Consider the following 19,993-nt stretch of genomic DNA (forward strand, 5'->3'; position numbering starts at 1 on the left):
CCAAAAAGCAAAAACACGTACTTGTATGTTCTAAGACAACTTTACAACAGATGTACAATATTTATTATACCTTTTTTTTTTAGAAGAATTGTGCACTTGAATGACTTGAGGAAGATGACAAAACGTTGAAGCCTCATACTCATTGATACTTAGTAGAAAGGCGCTGAATCAAGGAGTGTGTCCTAATGAAGGAAATGGTGACTCAAGAAATAAATAATGTTATCCTCGTCTTCTTAAAGTCCCCGTTACATGATTATATGTCATATCTTTTTAAGTATGTTATCGAATACAATTTTGTTAAAATTTATTGTTTTAAATATGTAGAGATGAACTTCAAGAGCGTATATTTTGATCAAATCAAAGCTCGGCATAGGCCCGTGTCCTAGATGAAATGTTAATGATTCGAGGTAGTTGTATCTTGTATGTCTTGCAACCTTTAATGAGCCATATCATGGATTCATGGGAACCAAACTTTTTGGTATTTAGAGAGTAACAAGGGCGGGGTGAGAATCGATCTCATAATCTCATAAAATCAGGAGGGGAGCTCTAGACCACTTGAGCTATCCCTCACTCTCTCCACGGTAACCAAACTTGATTTCGTGAATTTCAATACGAGGTTCAATACTTCAATTTAGAAGATACACGTAATATCACTCTCCAAAATGCTACATAAAAAAATAAAAAAAACGGAAAGTATATATATTTGGCGGTGTATAAATTTTAATACACTGAATTCTGAACCTTAACCTTCGTTTCTCTCCTCCATTGAAGCAGCTTCTGAGGTTAGCTACTTTCTAACTAACTTTAAATTTTAGTAATTGAATATCAAATTCACAATCTAGGTTTTCGTTTATGGTCAGTATACTCAATTTAGGGTTTGGATTATTGAATTATTGATTAAAAATACTCGTCTAATTTGATAATTAATTCATATTTGGTTGCTAAATTGAGAAGTACAATTATGGGATTCAATAATGTATTGAATCAATTGATCATCTGATAGTAATTTACCCAGTCTCTTTGCATGGCCTAATTTATTCTCAATTGATATAGATCATCTACTTGACAGTGAAATGCTCGGAAAAGAAGATGGAAATGTAGATGATGGCGGAATTGAGGAAGAAGGCTCCACAGATGGAGATGATGAAATGGAAGAGGGCGATCAGGTAGAGAATTGTGTAGAAGATGGTGTTAGAGGTGAAAATCACAGGTATTTTCGACATTTCGATGTAGTTGTGATGTACTCCCTCCGTCCTTTTATTAGAGTCGCATTTCTCTTTATTATGTGAGTAATAAATGTTAGAAATGAGACTCTAATAAAAGGACGGAGGGAGTATTGAACTTTGATTCACAATGGAGATTAATTAGTTTTATATGTCATACAAGTTGTTCAATCAACTATCATAGAGTTGGAGGAATATATGGAAATTATGAATTAATTCTCTTTTTACTAGTTCTTTTTGGTAGTTTAATGTGTCATGCCTTACCTTTGTAGCTTTGATTAACCTACTTCTTTGTGTTTGTTTCTTCATACTAGTTATTTACCTTTTTATACTCTACATATGCAACACATTAGCATTCATGTAAATGGGTTCTGTGTAAGAAGACTAAGTGTATTATCTATGACTTTACTTGTTATGGCCTCAAAGATGATTATTATACTGAGTAAATGTTTTTGCAGGGAAGTGTCTGATAATAAGCCCGGGAATGGGGTATCTATTGGAGCAATCCCTGAGGAGATGGATTTTATTTATACATGTTATGGTCGACAGAAACGATTTAGGAAGGTATATCTTTCATCTTCTTGGTATTGAAACCAATGAAACATTATTATGATTTTTAATTGTCTTGTACATAATAATAAAATATGATAAAACGTTTACGATAGTTATCTGTAGGACCTTTATTTTTGCCAAGTACTACTAGCTACTAGGTTGGAGAATTTTTGTAGTAGTGATGATGATTAGGTCTCCACTTTTTGGTTTTTACCTGCCACGAATTCACTATCATTCTCAATTTCTGTACAGGTTTGTTTTAGTCTACTGCAAAGGGAAAATGCAGAACATCAGATGGATTAAATCATGGCAGTGGCAAACTCATTTCTAAATCTAAATCAGCATGAGTCTGCATTGAACTATTATACGATGTTAGAAGGCTGTTTGGCGAATAGTGTATGCTTGCTTACTTCCTAGTGCAATTAACTTCATGACTAATCTAAGTTTTCCTCATTACATCTTGTGCATGCTTTTTGACTTAATACATGCTTTTCTGATTTGCTATGATGCCCTCATTCGAGCGTGTGTGGTTTATCATGGCTAAGAGTCCCACTTATTTTCTGCTGGCATTTTGATTTCATATTCCATTTTGTTTATTCTGGCAATTAACTCATGTGAGTCATGTCTTATCATTTCCGTCCTTGTCCCTGTGCCATTTATGCCTTCATACCTGTGATGGTGCAAAACTATGAGCTGATGAAGTGTAGAAAGACCATTTTGTAGTCCAGATAGTCATCCCAAAAATGAGATGTTGAACTGTTACAAATTTGACACTGTTGGCAAATCTGGCTAATAAACAAAACAGTTTGTCATAATATTTCCATGATACATGGCTATTAGGATCTCTAGAGACTAGAGGTACAAAAAATTCCATTTAAAAAAAAAAAAAAAGTTAACAGAGGAAAAACAAGCATTATTGCAATGAGAAATAAATTTATTTTAATATATGTTGCATAATGATTGGGATGATGTAGCCTTTGGCTTCTTTCTAAATTAGATGCTGTCAGCCTATGCTTGATTTAGCAATATGCAGAACTTCCGTTGTAACTTATGATGCCTGAGAAGGTGTACCTCATGGTTGATATAGCCATGATCGGGGGTTGGCGATAGGGTATGAAGGATTATGCTTTAGGCTTGAAGAGGATTTGCCTAATGTCTGAGTTTCTTTCCTCTATAAGCAGCAAAGAGACTCAAGAGAAACCCGGTGAATCTCGTTTTCTGATTATCAGCTTTCTTTTCCTCTCTCTGGCAGGTAAACATAATCTGTACTAATAGATTAAGCTGCCACTTTGGTTGGCAGCTTGTCAATCCAACCCTCACCCTGGACTTAAAAAATAAGGCTACAAGCCTACAACTTGGTTTCACGGGGAGCCTAGGTAGATTTTTAGGTTTCAAGTTAATTTGTTTTAAATTTGAAACCTTGAAAGCTCCCCCAAAATCTAGAGAAATTCTTTCATTCTGTCTTATTGTGAGCTTAAACTTGAAAAAAGAAAAGTTTAGAAGTTAGAATAACTAGTAGTGATCATGATGATTGGAATTTAAAATCGAAGATTGAGAAACAGTGAAGTGGATCTTGAATATTGTTCTATATATATGATGCATGAGGTTGGAGAGACTCATATTAGTATGGAGTAGTCCTTCAGATCATGAGGGGGCAAACAGTGGTACAGTATAGACTTCGAAAAGAATTAGTGTTTGATTTTGAATAATGAAACTACAATAATAGCACAACGGTATATTAGAGAATCAACAAAAGAATGTTGAATGGTCAAAGTAATTAGTTTCTTGAATAAATTGTTATTGTGTGAGATTCTCATTCTAAATCTGTTTTGGACTGACCAGACACAACCAATAACAGAGAAGAAAGCTATAGAATGGTAAAATAGAGAAGAAAGATTGAGGCTTTAATTAACATAAATAACGGTTAACACAGTCGATAGGTTTAGCCTATCAAGCTCTATAGTGAGGTTAGCTCACAACTCTCTAATGAGTGACTTGAGGTCACAACTCTCCTAAGTAATTACTCCTAAATTCTGCCTACCTATTATTTCCTTCCCTTCCCTCTCTATTTATACTAAGGACTATCAACCTAGTGAGCTAATATTAGTAGAATATCTATACTACCCCTCCTTAGATTGATCTATTACAAAATCTTTTGCTGATGTTATTGTGTTGTCATTTTTGCAGGAACTTGTAAATTTAAAAATTGCTCACTGCTACTCAGCTTTGAATAAAGCTACTTCAGCTATTTATTTTTTTAACAAAGGTTTGTGACTTTGTGTTGTCTTTAAAAGGTTTTGTATGCTTATAGGCTTGAGTGTAATGAGCATTAGAGGCAGTATAAAAATTAGTCAACCAATCTATTTCACAATATATTATCTATAACTAGTTATAGAGCTTGTGCTATGCACAAGGTTTATTCTTATATTATTAAGTTTAATATGGATTACTTTCCCATCATGATTTTTGACTTTTGTGGAGTGAAATCAAGGTCCAATAATTTATCTACAATATAATAATTCCCACTTACAATTATTTGCAAGATTGGTGGCAGTTTAAAAGTTAGTCCACTAATCTATTTCACGATATGTTTCGTATCACCTCTAACTATTTATATAGCTTGTGTTATGCACATTTTTTCTTTTTTCTTTCTTATATCAAGTTTGATATGTGTTAATTTTCTAATATGAATTCACGAGTGAAATAATCAAATAAGTTCCAGTAAGCTGTCCTGAATATAATATTTTTCATCCTTACAACTATTTGCTAGATTATTATTCATACAAATTGAGAAAAACAAAATTGTACACATTGATTGTTAGAAGAAAAGTGGCTTACTTTATTTCATATATAGGCATTACACAAGGGAAGTTAAATAAGAGAAGATATAAAACTGTTAAATAAAAATGGTTAAATAAAGAGGTAGAGGAAAAGATCGAGAAGGAAAGGGAGGGGAAAAGATGGGAGATGATTGAGGAATTTTTAAAAGATAAAAGGGTAGATTAAAAGGAAATAAAATTATATGCACTTCTTTATTTGTTAATATTTTTTAAAAGAAATTAAGGGAGGTCTTTTAGGCATGAGTGGACACATGGCGACATGGTGCTGGGGGTTTCTGTTTTTAAATAGTTTTTATAATTGTATAGATATAAATATTGATAGATAGATTAATAGGTCTCACTTTAATCTATTGGACAGTGATTAAAGTGAGAACTACCAATAGGCCTAAATGTTGTTTTGATTCATGGTCTAAGAGATTTCCATCTATTGGGCTAGTTACATTTACTGGGCAGCCCAGCGGTTCCTTACATGAGCTGTCTTAATAGCTTTCAGTTGTGACAGACTCAAGAAATCCTTAGCACTTTTATCTCGGTTTTCCTTCTTTGGAGGCAGATACGGTCCTGTGGAGTGTGGACACATACAAAGTGCGTGCATTTTAATGAAATTTTTCATGAAATTATATGGACTTGGATCGCATTACTATCTTCAGACATGACTGTAGCCACCAAATATATCAATATGATGGTGTTTCACTAAACTTAATTGTTGCTCCTGCTAGTTAGACTGAGATAATGCTCATTTCTCAGTTACTGAACTATATGATTTACTGAGTCAATACTGACATAAAGTTCTAGACTTAGGCTTTGAATCTTTTGTGCAGTGTAGATCTTTGCAAGTGGCAATACATCTAGTTTTGTGAACTCATCATATTAGCCTAATATTTGATGTGGTTTTATCTTTCATGTCAGTATTGCAAGCACAAGAAGATGATATTGATACTCGTTTAGCTCTTGTATCCCACCTCCTTGTGGAAACAGAGAAGATGAAGCCATAGCATTGCTTTCACCTCCATCTAACGCAGGTAGATATGGCTTGTATCTTCAGCCTTTTCTCATCCCCTGCCCCTCATTGGAATAAGTGAGGAGCTAAGTAGCCTAAGTTGGACAATATACATTTATTTTGAAACGCTTTTTCTTCTGCCAGAATTGTCTAATTACATGGATGAAGATGCATGAACCTTGGTGGGATAAGGCCAAAGTGAAAGTGAAGTTATCTGATATCTATAGATCAAAAGGGATGCTTGAGGCCTTTGTTGCAGTGATCTACCCTATCATTCTTGAATCCCTGAAAATTGATTCATTGCATCAGAAGGTACACTTTTAAAATTTGGTATGTTCAAAAGCCATTCTCACATGTAGCACCCTAGACATGTTAACGCCTGCCCAAGGCCCAAGGGTGCTGCTTCTTGCATATGCACACACTCATACAACGTATGCATCCACTAGGGATGTCAATGGGGCGGGGCGGGGCGGATGTTGGCCTTCCCATCCCCATCCCCACGGCGGGTCTAATATTCATCCCCATCCCCGTCCCGGCGGGTACAACTCCAAAACCATCCCCGCCCCACCCCCACTTGGATATCCATCCCCACCTAATCCCCACCAAATACCCGCCTAATCCCCACCCAAGACCCACCTAATCTCCGTCTCTCAATACACGATCCTACATAATTAATACGGATTATGATTTTAATAAAAAAAATTACACACATTTTTGTTTATAATGTAAGTGTAATACAAAGTATTATAATTAATATTTTATTTCACGTAATTATTTTATAAAATAGTATAAAAGTATATAGATGTGGGTATGAGGTGGGGATGGGGCGGGTACAACTTAAAATCCACCCCCGCCCCATCACCCATGGTGGGTATGGTTTTTATCCCCATCCTCGCCCCACCACCCGCCAAACCGAGACCCATCCCCGCCGCGGGGATGGGGCCGGTCTCCTACTTGACCCGCCCCACTGACATCATCCACATGAATAATGTACTAGTTTGCTTGAAAAGTTTTTCTGCTAATTATTAAGTGGGATCAAGGGTCTCTTTTGGTCTTGTTATGTTTGTATTCTGTTTCCGGCAATTGACATGTTAATATACATTAAAATGATTGAAAGGTGTCACTGATTAATTTTCAGCTTTTTAAAAATATTTAATTATGTAGTCTGCCAAACTGAAAACAATTAATAAATTTTCCTTGTGCTCGAGGACTTTGTTTGAAATAAAGTAGGATTGTCATACCCTGGCCTATGATAGACACCTTTTCAATCATCAAGTTTTGATTGAATAATTCAATTTAGGGGCTCCTAGAGTGTGTGGTGGTCAATTGTTGCCTTCCAGCAGAGAGAATCCATATGAAAAGCCAGTGGCGCGAAGCTACCGTGTGCTGGATTATGACTGAACGCCTCTAAGTCAGAATCCGGGCCAGAAGCGACGCATGCGCCCGTCACCCGATTGCTGTATTACAGTACGGGTTTCGGCCCCCAAGGGCACGTGTCGTAGGCTAAGTTCTCGCGGTGGATGCATCTTTAAGTACAATTTCTACCAAGCGGCGGGTTGAATCCTTTGCAGACGACTTAAATATGCGACTGAATATTGTAAGCGGCAGAGTGGCCTTGCTGCCACGATCCCCTCAGATTCAGCTCTATGTCGCTTTAATTCGTCCCTCCCCAAGTCTCCACCCCTATTCCCTAAAAACACCAATATTTTGAAAAACGAGGTTAGCGATGCATATCGTATGCTAAAATATACCAAGTACGGGATTAAGACAAGTCACAAAGCCTAAGTGTTGGGATGTTGGATGGTACAAGAGGCCGTGTGGCATGTGCTAACTAGACATGTGCACCCAAAGACAAGGCTTACCGGGTAATATTTACAACTCCCAAGGGCCTTAAGACATGATGATTAAGGATCAATTAGATGGTTTCGGGCAACCCTTTGGGAAACCTTGGAAGTACTTGGATGCATAATCTCGCCGGGTAAAAAAAAGATAAACGGAAACAAAATATGAAGGCTATAATACACGATATCGGAATTTCAAGGAACATTAAGGGATGCATCTCGGGGTCATATAATATTGTTTCGACCCATATATGACCATTATCCGGCTACGTACAGGCCCCGTGAAAGCTTATAGCCAATACAGGAGGTGTGTACGCAAACGAGTAAATTGACCGTTTTAATGCAAATTGGATGGTTCCATCCATCCAATTGGACTCCTGGAGAGTATTAGGGACCATGGTAAACATATCGACAATTTTTATTTTCGGGTGAAAAAAGGTCAAAAAAATTCCAAAGTTGAAGGATATAATCCACGCTTTTTGAGGTTACGAGGCCCGGTGGTGAAAAGTCTTGAGACCCTAAAGGATATATCTTAGGGTCATATAATGACGTTTGGAATCATATATGACCATTATATGTTGTCATATATGTTCGTTGTAGGCTTGAATTTATGAAATCAATGCAAGTTTCAAACGGGTAAATAGACCGTTTTAAGGCAAATTGGGTGGTTCCACCTACCCAATTGGACTCCTGGAGGGTATTAGAGACCATGGTAAAAATCTCGGCAATTTTTATTTCCGGGCGTAAAAAGGTCAAAAAATTCCAAACTTGAAGGCTATAATCCACGCTTTTTGAGGTTACGGGGCCCCGTGGCGAAAAGTCTTGAGAACTTAGGGGATACATCTTAGGGTCGTATAACGACGTTTGGAACCATATATGACCATTATACGTTGTCATAAATGTCCGTTGTAAGCTTGAGTTCACGAAATCGGTGCAAGTTTCGAACGGGTAAATTGACCGTTTAAGGCAGATTGGGTGGTTCCACCCACCCAATTGGACTCATGGAGGGTATTAGGGACCATGGTAAACATCTCGGCAATTTTTATTTCCGGGCGTAAAAAGGTCAAAAAATTCCAAAATTGAAGGCTATAATCCACGCCTTTTGAGGTTACGGGGCTCTGTGGCGAAAAGTCTTGAGAACTTAGGGGATACATCTTAGGGTCGTATAATGACGTTTGGAATCATATATGACCATTATATGTTGTCATAAATGTCCGTTGTGGGATTGAGTTCACGAAATCGGTACAAGTGTCGAACGGGTAAATTGACCGTTTTAAGTCAAATTGGGTGGTTCCACCCACCCAATTGGACTCGTGGAGGGTATTAGGGACCATGGTAAACATCTCGGAAATTTTTATTTCCGTGCGAAAAAAGGTCAAAAAATTCCAAAATTGAAGGCTATAATCCACGCTTTTTGAGATTACGGGGCCCTGTGGCGAAAAGTCTTGAGAACTTAGGGGATACATCTTAGGGTCGTATAACGACGTTTGGAATCATATATGACCATTATATGTTGTCATAAATGTCCGTTGTAAGCTTGAGTTCACGAAATCGGTGCAAGTTTCGAACGGGTAAATTGACCGTTTTAAGGCAGATTGGGTGGTTCCACCCACCCAATTGGACTCATGGAGGGTATTAGGGACCATGGTAAACATCTCGGCAATTTTTATTTCCGGGCGAAAAAAGGTCAAAAAATTCCAAAATTGAAGACTATAATCCACGCTTTTTGAGGTTACGGGGCCCAGTGGCGAAATATTCTTGAGAACTTAGGGGATACATCTTAAGGTCGTATAACGACGTTTGGAACCATATATGTCCATTATACGTTGTCATAAATGTCTGTTGTAAGCTTGAGTTCACGAAATCGGTGCAAGTTTCGAACGGGTAAATTGATCGTTTTAAGGCAAATTGGGTGGTTCCACCTACCCAATTGGACTCCTGGAGGGTATTAGGGACCATGGTAAACATCTCGGCAATTTTTATTTCCGGGCGTAAAAAGGTCAAAAAATTCCAAAATTGAGAGCTATAATCCACGCTTTTTGAGGTTACGGGGCCCTGTGGTGAAAAGTCTTGAGAACTTAGGGGATACATCTTAGGGTCGTATAATGACTTTTGGAATCATATATGACCATTCAGTGGCGGATCCAGGATTCCGGACTAGGGGTAGCACTAAATGCACGCTAGAAAAATAAAAGGGAAAAACCCAATATACACTTACAAACTTGAAACTCAAACTAAATTTAAGTTGGTAATAAATCATCAAGTTAAAGTTTTTGCATAATGTGTTGTGAGTCTGTATAAAATGTTACCGTCAAATTTCAACCATCTATACATTTTGCTATGAGTTATTATCACTATAAAATTATAATGTGCACCATACTAGTTATCAACATATATATACTATACTTCGTATTACAATCAAATAAAATTAGTCAAATTAATCAGATATACTAATTTTCTTCACAGACTAATTATCTATACATATTTATACATATTCCATAATATTATTGTTGTTGAACAAATTTTTATGGGAGATATTTTTATCTAATGTATTTTAACAAAAATGTCAAGAAACTAAGAAAGTGGAAGTAATGTGGAAAAGAATCAAATTTTGATGAAAGTCTTTTTATCTAATCTATTTGAATATAAATGTGCAGAAAGAGGAAAAACATTTAAGGTGGGAAAAAAAATAATAAAGCATTGATAGGTTTTTTTTAGAAAAACAAAGACTTAGAAAAAACCAAATAAAAAGGTGAGGGAAGAGGATCGAACGTCTGACCCCAAGGCGCTCAATGGAAGCGTCAAAGACCTCCTTTGTACCGCTGAGCCAAGTTTAGTCATCATGAAAATCATGTATTGTTTGGTAATTATCCAGTTTAGAAAGAAGGGTTTTTCTTACACAGTTTTTTTTTTTTTTCCCTTTTTTCAGGGGTAGCACGTGCCCCCCCGGGTTACAATGTAGATCCGCCAGTGTGACCATTATATGTTGTCATAAATGTCCGTTGTAGGCTTGAGTTCACGAAATCGGTACAAGTTTCGAACGGGTAAATTGACTACTTTAAGGCAAATTGGGTGGTTCCACCCACCCAATTGGACTCGTGGAGGGTATTAGGACTATGGTAAACATCTCGGCAATTTTTATTTCCGGGCGAAAAAAAGTCAAAAAATTCCAAAATTAAAGGTTATTATCCACGCATTTTGAGGTTACGGGGCCCTGTGGCGAAAAGTCTTGAAAACTTAGGGGATACATCTTAGGGTCATATAATGACGTTTGGAATCATATATGACCATTATATGTTGTCATAAATGTCCGTTGTAGGCTTGAGTTCACGAAATCGGTACAAGTTTCGAACGGGTAAATTGACCGTTTTAAGGCAAATTGGGTGGTTCCACCTACTCAATTGGACTCCTGGAGGGTATTAGGGACTATGGTAAACATCTCGGCAATTTTTATTTCCGGGTGAAAAAAGGTCAAAAACTTTCAAAATTGAAGGCTATAATCCACGCTTTTTGAGGTTACGGGGCCCTGTGGCGAAAAGTCTTGAGAACTTAGGGGATACATCTTAGGGTCGTATAATGACGTTTGGAATCATATACGACCATTATATGTTGTCATAAATGTCCGTTGTAGGCTTGAGTTCACGAAATCGGTACAAGTTTCGAACGGGTAAATTGACTGTTTTAAGGCAAATTAGGTGGTTCCACCCACCCGATTGGACTCGTGGAGGGTATTAGGGACTATATTAAACATCTCGGCAATTTTTATTTCCTGGCGAATAAAGGTCAAAAACTTCCAAAATTGAAGGCTATAATCCACGCCTTTTGAGGTTACAGGGCCCTGTGGCGAAAAGTCTTGAGAACTTAGGGGATACATCTTAGGATCATATAATGACGTTTGGAATCATATATGATCATTATATGTTGTCATAAATGTCCGTTGTAGGCTTGAGTTCACGAAATCGGTACAAGTTTCGAAAGGGTAAATTGACCGTTTTAAGGCAAATTGGGTGGTTCCACCCACTCAATTGGACTCCTGGAGGGTATTAGGGACTATGGTAAACATCTCGGCAATTTTTATTTCCGGGCGAAAAAAGGTCAAAAAATTCCAAAATTGAAGGCTATAATCCATGCCTTTTGAGGTTACGGGGCCCTATGGCGAAAAGTCTTGAGTACTTAGGGGATACATCTTAGGGTCATATGATGACATTTAGAACCATATATGACCATTATATGTTGTCATAAATATCCGTTGTAGGCTTGAGTTCAGAAATCGGTACAAGTTTCTAACGGGTAAATTGACTGTTTTAAGGAAAATTTGGTGGTTCCACCCACCCAATTGGACTCCTGGATGGTATTAAGAACCATGGTAAACATCTCGACAATTTTTATTTCCGGGCGAAAAAAGGTAAAAAAATTCCAAAATTGAATGCTATAATCCACGCCTTTTGAGGTTACGGGGTCTTGTGGCGTAAAGTCTTGAGAACTTAGGGGATGCATCTTAGGGTTATATAATGACTTTTGGAACCATATATGACCATTATATGTTGTCATAAATGTTCGTTGTAGGCTTGAGTTCACGAAATTGGTACAAGTTTTGAATGGGTAAATTGACCGACTTAAGGCAAATTGGGTGGTTCCACCCACCCAATTGGACTCCTGGAGGATATTAGGGACCATTGTAAACATATCGGCAATTTATATTTCCGGGAGAAAAAAGGTTAAAAAAATTCTATAATTGAAGGCTATAATCCACGCCTTTGGAGGTTACGAGGCCCTGTGGCGAAAAGTCTTGAGAACTTAGGGGATACATCTTAGGGTCATATAATGACGTTTGGAATCATATATGACCATAATATGTTGTCATAAATGTTCGTTGTAGGCTTGAGTTCACGAAATCGGTACAAGTTTTGAACAGGTAAATTGATCGTTTTAAGGCAAATTAGGTGGTTCCACCCACCCAATTGGACTCCTGGAGGGTATTAGGGACTGGTAAACATCTCGCCAATTTTTATTTCCGGGTTAAAAAAGGTCAAAAACTTCCAAAATTGAAGGCTATAATCCACGCCTTTTGAGGTTACGGGGCCCTGTGGCGAAAAGTCTTGATTACTTAGGGAATACATCTTAGGGTCATATAATGACGTTTAGAACCATATATGACCATTATATGTTGTCGTAAATGTCCGTTGTAGGCTCGAGTTCACGAAATCGGTGCAAGTTTCGGACGGGTAAATTGACCGTTTTAAGGAAAATTGGGTGGTTCCACCCACCCAATTGGACTCTTGGAGGGTATTAGGGACCATGGTAAACATGTTGGCAATTTTTATTTCCGGACGAAAAAAGGTCAAAAAATTCCAAAATTGAAGGCTATAATCCACGCCTTTTGAGGTTTCGGGTCCCTGTGGTGAAAAGTCTTGAGAACTTAGGGGATACATTTTAGGGTCATATAATGACGTTTGGAACCATATATGACCATTATATGTTGTCATAAATGTCCGTTGTAGGCTTGAGTTCACGAAATCGGTAGAAGTTTCGAACGGGTAAATTGACCGTTTTAAGGCAAATTGGGCAGTTCCACCCACACAATTGGACTCCTGGAGGGTATTAGGGACCATGGTAAACATCTCGGCAATTTTTATTTCCGGGCAAAAAATGGTCAAAAACTTCCAAAATTGAAGGCTATAATCCACGCCTTTTAAGGTTACGGGGCCTTGTGGCGAAAAGTTTTGAGAAAATAGGGGATACATCTTAGGGTCATATAATGACGTTTGGAACCATATATGTCCATTATATGTTGTTATAATTGTTCGTGAAAGGCTCGAGTGCAAGTTTCGGACGGGTAAATTGACCGTTTTAAGGCAAATTGGGTGGTTCCACCCACCTAATTGGACTCCTGGAGGGTATTAGGGACTATGATAAACATCTCGGCATTTTTTATTTCCGAGCGAAAAATAGTCAAAAAATTCCAAAATTGAAGGCTAATCCACGTCTTTTGAGGTTACGGGGCCCGGTGGCGAAAAGTCTCGAGAACTTAGGGGATACATCTTAGGGTCATTTAATGACGTTTTGAACCATATATGACCATTATATGTTGTCATAAATGTCTGTTGTAGGCTTGAGTTCACGAAATCGGTGTAAGTTTCGAACTGGTAAATTGACCGTTTTAAGGCAAATTGGGTGGTTCCATCCACCTAATTGGACTTCTAGAGGGTATTAAACATCTCGGCAATTTTTATTTCTTGGCGAAAAAAGGTAAAAAAATTACAAAATTGAAGGCTATAATCCTCACTTTTTGAGGTTACGGGCGTGGTGGCGAAACTTCTTGAGTCTTTAGGGGATACATCTTAGGGGCATATAATGACGTGTGGAATCATATATGACCATTATATGTTGTCATAAATGTCCGTTGTAGGCTTGGGTTCACGAAATCGGTGTAAGTTTTGAATGGGTAAATTAGCCGTTTTAAGGCAAATTGGGTGGTTCCACCTACCCAATTGGACTCCTGGAGGGTATCAGGGACCATGGTAAAAATCTCGGCAATTTTTATTTCCAGGGGATAAAAGGTAAAAAAATTCCAAAATTGAAGGCTATAATCCACGTTTTTTGAGGTTATGGACCCAGTGGTGAAAAGTTTTGAGACCCTAGGGGATATATTTTAGGGTCATATAATGCTGTTTGGAACCATATATGAACATTATATGTTGTCATAAATGTCCGTGGTAAGCTTGAGTTCACGAAAACGGTGCAAGTTACGAACGGGTAAATTGACTGTTTAAAGGCATATTGGATGATTGCACCCACCTAAATAGACTCCTTGGGAGTATTAGGGTACATGGTAAGCATCTTGGCAATTTTTATTTCCGGGTCAAAATAAGTGGAAAATTGTTCAAAATTGAAGGGTATTTACATGATTTCGGATCAATTTTTGACAGTTTTCAAAAAATGATCTGAATGTGTTGGATGACTCCTGGGGTCATATAAAGAGGTTTGAAACCATAAGACATCGAAAAGATGTCCATAAAGTACCAAGAATGAGTTTTGACTCTATTTTGAAATTCATGAAATATAGTGATGCCATGTAAGTGTAATAATGTGATGTGACTTGACTATAGTGATGTCATATATATATGTAATGATGTCATATAAGTATATTGAAGTGATGTGACTTGACTATAATGATGTAATGAAAGTATATATGAAATGATGCGACTTGACTATAATGATGTCATATTATGAAAATAAATTTTTAATGATGTGATGTCATAAGATGGGTAAAATAGTGATGTGATTTGACAATAGTAATGGAAATGAACACACTACAAGCATGAAAAGTGACTATTCATTGTTACTATTCACATGTGTAGATTGATATGAATAGTGACTATTCATTGTTACTATTCACATGTGTTTTGATTTGTTGACAAGTATCATATTTTATCTCATGTAAAAAATCACCAACAACCCAAATTGTCCCCCAATCACCTTATTTTGGGGTCAATCACCAAATTCTCGGTCTTGGTCCCGAACCTCGAAAAAAGCACAATAATTGAAATATAGGATGTAAAAAGTGTTTAAAACCCATCCCCCTCTTATTCCTAACCTTTTCCCCATCTTCTGGACTGTTTCAGCAAATTTTCATATTTTTCCAATTACCGCCTTTTTCCCGTATTTTCCCTTTCTGGGGCCCCCAAATATATTTTTTGGAAAAATAAAAGTGTCAAAATGTAGATTAATACCCATTCTTTGGATTTCACCAAAAAAATGGGGTGCTATTATCACATTTTCACAAGTTTTGACCCATTATTGTGTTAGTGTTAGTCGGGTGTTCACTAAGATTTTACAAGAGGTGCAATATAAAGCTCCATAGGGGATGTCCAAAATAGATGGTCTAAGAAATATTATCAATAGAATTAGGGAATTTATGGTTCTGAATTTGATTCACAACTAGTTTGTGTTCAAGTAACGCTCATTCAAAGTGGGTTGTTTGTAAGTTTTGGTACTATCCCTGCATGAATTTAAATTTATGTGCAGGAGACAAGCAGGTGAGCTACAGCCACCAGTTTTACCCAAAAACATCTAAAAAAAACTTACTGGATGCATTTGTGTGGCTGTGTCTTTGTGTATTCATGTTTGTTCATACTTATGTGAGTCAGCCAGATTTCTACTACTGTTCAGAAACAAAGCAGTCTAGAGTCTTTCTCTGACATATCTTTATCTTTGTGTCTGCATCTTAAATTTTCTAAGATCTGTAATTTTGATTATCTTGGGCCTCTTGGCTCACCATATGTTTGACTTTCCTGTCTTGTAAATCTGACTGCCTCTTTCTATTTCTTTATACTTTCAGGCAAAACGAAGGTCAAGGCTCAGAAGGTGTGAACCACCAGAGAGAAACAACATTTTAGATCCTCAAAATGTTGATCTGTGAGTATTTGAATCCTTTGCATGTAATTTTCCATGCATGAAGTTTTGCTCTATTTATTCATCAATCTTCATCCTCTGAACCTTCCACAATAATGGCATCAGCTGGTGCTCAGCTGCTCACTAATAAAATTATTTCGACTCATGTCTGAATATCTTCCCCGCCCTCTCCACGGCTCCACCCACCATCACGACAAAGTGCATTAGGGATTGCCTTGTCAAGCTCTTGTTTTCATACTGCTGGCCGGCTGGGTGGCTAGCTTCTGTATATTTGAAGTTGTATTTTGCTAATACTAATTACTACATGTGGATACACAACACTATTCTTTTTGCACAGCAAATGGTTGAACTTTTAAAAATCTTGATTTAGGTTGAAAGCAACTGGAAAATCAAAAGAAGAGATATCTGCAGCAATGACTGCTAGACTCGATTCGAAAAATGATGAGTCAGAAAGAGAAGATTCAGAACGTGAAGTTCAAGTAAGAATTGAACTTTCAATCTTGGAACATTAATCCCCTCCTGATGAGTGATTTCAATTTGTGTACTTTCTGATTGATCAATATGCTTTTCTTTTGGATTTGTTCTGCAGCAACCTCTGAAGCAGCCTCCATTGCTTGACATCTTCAAGGACAAGGAGCATTCAGTCTTCATATCTTGAATGTTATACTAATACTTCTTGCTTGAATCATGGAGCTATTCTTCTTATGCTATGATACAACCACTTCTTGCCATACTTCATTTCTTCAGTGCTTCTTTGTTTGTTGGCTGCTTCTATTGTTTGAGTACTGTTTATTGCTTCTTTCGTATATCTCATTTAGAGTCGTCTGGAAACTCTGCAAAGAAAAAAGGAAATAATCTGGGTATCTTTGTACTAAAATTATACAGGATATAATTAATAACCGAGGGAGGTATTGCTGGACACATATCGGCTTCTTTTTTGCAGTATATAATCTATAATCCTGTACACATGTATGTTGCACACTTCTCTTTGCAACTGCATTTGTACAGTCATTATTCTGGATGTTTTTATGCTCTGTGTTTTGCTCTACGTCAATCTAGCTTACTCAAGAGAGATTAAATATCAAGGACTTGAGAAGAAATTTTCAAAGGTAGCTTGCAATGAACGTAAAAGCTAAAGCTCTTTAGCACTTTTTTTTTTTTTTTGTTTTTTTTTTGTTTTTTTGTTTTTTTTTTTTTTGTTGTGTGTGTGTGTGTTTAGAGAGCCACAAGGGCAGGGGTGAGAATCGATCCCAGATCACCTATAATCGGGAGGGAAGCTCTAACCACTTGAGTTATCCCTCACTCTCATTGTTTGCCCTTTGTGCTGTAAAGAGTTTGTAGATAAGCTTAGCTGCCAGCCAGTATATTGGGTGGTTCTGCTAGATGCTCTTGTTGTATCTTTGTCTTTTATAAACCAAGGAGGATTTTACTTACATCAGTTGCTAACTTCTCCCTCCTAGGCAATCTGATAGCTTTTGCCATGCTTCTTGATGAATTATTCCTGCTAACAATTCAACGTTCTCTATGTTAGAAAAAAGGGTGGAAAATGAAGAGAGCTACTTTGAAGGAGAAAATAGGTAAGGAAAGATAGTTAGCTTGATGGAAGTGAAGACGAGGATTTTCAGAAAGATAAAAAGTGAAAGGGAGATGAATTTGGGGAAACTAAGCTAATTTCCCCAAATTATAGAGTAAATAATTCATATTACTTGCTTCTCACTGGATTGTAAGATGAATAAGATCACATCTGGCAAGAATCTTTTTCATATAATATTCTTCAGATGGCCCAGCTACTCTCTTCTAAAACTTTGTCCCCAAATCAAATAGGTAATGATGTAATGTATAGTTTGAAGTAATGATGTATAGATGACAAATAGTTGCGTACTTGCATTATATAAGCTCTCTAAGCAGGATCTTCATCTCCCATCTGAATGTATTTTAGGTAGCCTTCTAGATACTTACATTCAACTCTATATCTTTCATGGTGTGAAACCCATATCATGAGTTTTAAATTCTGTGTCTGTGAAATAATCTCTGGATTAATTAGCTGTGTGTCTATGCTAGTTATGCGTTGCGTTGACATCTCTGAGAAGATATAATGACGCTTTGGAACTTATAAAGCTCTCTTTGAAAGTAGCTTACAAGACGTTGCCTGCTAGGAAGAAGGAACTGTTTTGGTCTCTCGGTGCAAGTAAGTATTAAACACAATATTTACTTTCACACTATTCTGTTGTGGCTCTTTTCGCTTTATATGGACCTTCCCTGTCTTGTGGTTGACCCTTAGTATACTCAAGTTTGGTTTGCAAAGATACAGAGGTGCTTTAGCAGCCTATGTTGCGTCATTAAAAAGAGGCATCTGTTTATTTTCTCCCATAGATGAAGCATCTTGTTTCTTTTGCAGAAGTAGCATGGAACATCACTGACCCCTTGAAGGGGTTTGACTTTGTACGCTACATTGTTCAGAAGCATCCACAGAGTATTGCTGCCTGGAAATGCTATTACAGATAGGTCTTAAGGTGCTTTACTGCTTGATACCCTTGCATATCTTATACAATCACGTGTTTATTAAAATGGGGATTGATTCAAGCAAGAAAAATAGGGGATGGAGGTAGAAGGGCTAGAGTCATAGTCTGATTAGGCATTTCACAAAATCTAGAGGTTTAAGTTCAGTTATCATCTTTTTATCTTTCTATGTCTATGTAGAATTGTAGATTGGGCTTTCAAAACACAGTAAATTCTTGCACCACATGCGAGTTGAACACAAAGATCTAATACCAACCATGATTATAGTTGGAAATCAGTTTACTATGATCAGTCAACATCAAATAGCTGCAAGAGAATACTTGGAGGCTTATAAACATATGCCAGAAAACCCATTTATTAACCTCTGTACTGGTATGTTGTATCTCTAAAGATTACTCAACCTAATCAAATTGATGTGCTGAATTTTTATTACTGGTAATGTTTCTTTCTGAGTAGGGACTGCCCTTGTAAATTTAGCCCTTGGACTCAGGCTCCAAAACAAGCATGAAGGTATTGCACAAGGCTTAGCATTCCTCTATAACAATCTACGACTTCGTGAAAACAGCCAGGTCAGCATTTGATTAACTAATTTTTTTTTTTGAACATGGTTTTTCTGATGTATTCATATGATTCATATGCTTGTTTGAATAAATCAAGTTAAGATCGCTATCTGTAGAATAGTGTAATTCTCCTCCGTGGAGGCTTTCTCATTAATTGAATATATATAGGATTTACAACCTAATCATGAGATAACCTAAATTACACAAAGATATATTTTACAGAATATTAACAAGATAATATAAACATATTATCTAACACACCCCCGCAGTCGAAGCGGGAGGAGGTCGAATGCTGAGACTGTCTCTGAAATCTAGGAATAGTTGGCGAGGTAACCCCTTTGTGAAAATATCCGCATACTGATGTGACGACGGAACATGTAAGACCTTGATCTCACCAAGAGCGACTTTATCGCGTACAAAATGAATATCCATCTCAATGTGTTTGGTACGTTGGTGTTGTACCGGGTTAGAAGATAAGTAAACAGCGGAGATATTATCACAATAGACCAAGGATGCCCGTCGAATAGGGCAATGTAACTCAAGAAGTAGGTTTCGGAGCCAACATAATTCAGAAACAACATTAGCGACACCTCTATATTCTGCTTCAGCACTTGATTTGGACAATGTAGCTTGTCGTTTTGCTGACCAAGAGACCAGATTGTCACCTAAATAAACACAATACCCTGAAGTGGAGCGTCGAGTGTCCGGGCATCCTGCCCAATCGGCATCTGTGTACGAAGTAAGTCTCGTAGGTGCAGAACGGTACAAATGTAGACCATGATCATAAGTGCCTTTAACATATCTAATAATACGCTTAAGAGCGTTAAAATGAGGTTCCCTGGGAGCATGCATAAACAGACAGATCTGCTGGACAGCATAAGCAATGTCAGGTCTGGTAAAAGTAAGGTACTGTAGAGCACCTGCAAGGCTCCTGTAAAGAGAGGGATCCTTCATTAGCTCACCATCATGAGCACTAAGTTTCGACTTAGTGTCGACTGGAGTGACAACCGGCTTGCAACTGTCCATTTTTGCCCTGTGAATA

The 19,993-nt window shown here is 37.4% G+C and overlaps 1 pseudogene across 1 annotated transcript; it reads left to right on the plus strand.

Moving 5' to 3' along the window:
• The first annotated feature begins 672 nt into the window (after positions 1-672).
• On the plus strand, positions 673-18,972 carry LOC145605025 (uncharacterized; annotated as a pseudogene). Its single transcript, XR_014104995.1, has 14 exons — positions 673-782; positions 1,054-1,210; positions 1,682-1,787; positions 2,028-2,171; positions 3,963-4,041; positions 5,525-5,637; positions 5,760-5,927; positions 15,798-15,874; positions 16,242-16,350; positions 16,461-16,514; positions 17,933-18,059; positions 18,270-18,386; positions 18,572-18,763; positions 18,848-18,972. The product of XR_014104995.1 is annotated as an uncharacterized LOC145605025 (transcript).
• The last annotated feature ends 1,021 nt before the right edge of the window (positions 18,973-19,993 follow it).

Source organism: Chenopodium album, chromosome 22 (assembly GCF_948465745.1).
Source record: "Chenopodium album chromosome 22, dcCheAlbu1.1, whole genome shotgun sequence".
Lineage (NCBI taxonomy): Eukaryota > Viridiplantae > Streptophyta > Magnoliopsida > Caryophyllales > Amaranthaceae > Chenopodium > Chenopodium album.